Below are 1855 nucleotides of genomic sequence, written 5' to 3'. Positions count from 1 at the left end.
TAATAATAATAATAACATTTGTAAAGAGTTAATTATGTGCTAAGCACTAAAGTATCTGCAGGGGAAAAGGGGACGCAGAAACAAGATAATCAGGTGGACACAATTTCTGCCCAATGTGGGCCCGCAGTCAAAGGAATGAGAAGAGGTTTTGAATCCCCATTTTATAGATGAGGAACCTGAAGGTCCTGGGTTCTAGGCTTGTTGTGGGCAGTGAATATCTGTTGCATGGTTATATTGTGCTCTCCCGAACGCTTAGTACAGTGTTCTGCAGAGAGTAAGCGCTCAATGAATATGTTTGATCGAGAAGTTAAGTGATGTGCCCAAGGTCACACAGCAGGCACGTGACAGAACTAGGATTAGAACTCACATCCTCTGACCCCCAGGCCCGTGCTCTTTCCACTGGGCCACCCCGCTTCCCTTGCTGGTTTTATAACTTGTTTTGTCACTGCATCTGGCCCCTTCCCCAGTTCGCATTCTCCTCCCTGAGATGGTCACAGCTGCGGGGACCGGCTTGACTGGCCTGGATTCTGCAGTTTGGCCAGTTCCTGGAGTGGGGCTAGGAGCTGGGGGAAGGGCCACTTGCCAGAGTGGCTTGGACGGCGGAGATGCGAGGGGCAAACAGAACTGCAGGTGGAGCCGAGTGGGATCTGAGGGGAAACAGAAAAATAACTTAAATGTCACAGAGGGGAGGGAAGTAGCCGGGGAAGTTTTAAAACACAGCGGGAGGCAGAGGGGAGGGACAATGGAAGATGGGGCGGGGGTAGGGTGGGCTTGCTCAAGATCACGGGCATGAGTTAACACAACAGCTTTACTTTTTGCAGAAGTAATTGTTGCCACAGAGTTGCCTACGCAAGACATGTAATACAAGCCTGTGTTTGACGAAGGCTACCTCTCTTCCAAGTAGATCAACTCAACTCTCACTTACATGTGCCTTCCGTGTTACGAGATAATAATACTGATAATAATAATAATATTTCTTAGGTGATTACATGTGTTAAGCCCCTTTTTAAGTGTTGGGGAAGTTACAAGATCATCAGGTCAGACGCAATCCCTTTCCCACACATGGCTCACAATCTAAGTAGGAGCTGGGAACAGGTATTGAATTCCCACCTTACAGATAAGTCACTGATAAGTTAAGTGACTTGCCCAGGGTCTCACAGCAGAAAGTTGGCTGAGCTGGGATTGGAACCCAGGTCCTCTGACTTCCAGGCCCGCAGTCTTTCCATTAGGACACACTGCTCCTCACTGTTATTATTATAATAATAATATAATGATAATAATAATTGCTGTCTTTGCTCAGTGCTTACTATGTGCCAAGCACTGTACTAGAGCTGGGGTAGATACAGGACAATCTGGTTGGACACAGACCCGATCCCAGGTGAGTCACACAGTCCTAAGTAGGAGGTAGAGCAGGTTTTGAATCCCATTTTACAGATGAGAAACTCAGGCCCAGGGAAGGTAAGTGACTTGTCCAAAGTCACTCAGCAGGCACTTGGCAGAGCCGGGATTAGAACCCAGGTTCTGTGACTCCCAGCCTTGTGCACTTTCCATTAGACTGTAAGCTCATTGTGGGCAGGGACTGTGTCTGTTATAATTTTGTACTCTCCCAAGTGCTTAGTACAGGCAGGGACTGTGTCTGTAATATTGAAATATTGCACTCTCCCAAGTGCTTAGTACGGTTCTCTACACACGGTTAAGTGCTCAATAAATACTACTGACTGACTAGGCCGCACTGCTTCCCCTATTACTAATAATACTGGTATTTGGTAAGCACTTACTATGTACCAGCACTGTACTAGGTGCTGGGGTAGATGCAAAAAAATTTTGACTGGACACAATCCCTGTCCCACATAGG

Source organism: Ornithorhynchus anatinus, chromosome 1 (assembly GCF_004115215.2).
Source record: "Ornithorhynchus anatinus isolate Pmale09 chromosome 1, mOrnAna1.pri.v4, whole genome shotgun sequence".
Taxonomy (NCBI): domain Eukaryota; kingdom Metazoa; phylum Chordata; class Mammalia; order Monotremata; family Ornithorhynchidae; genus Ornithorhynchus; species Ornithorhynchus anatinus.
Note: the sequence above shows the minus strand (reverse complement) of the source record.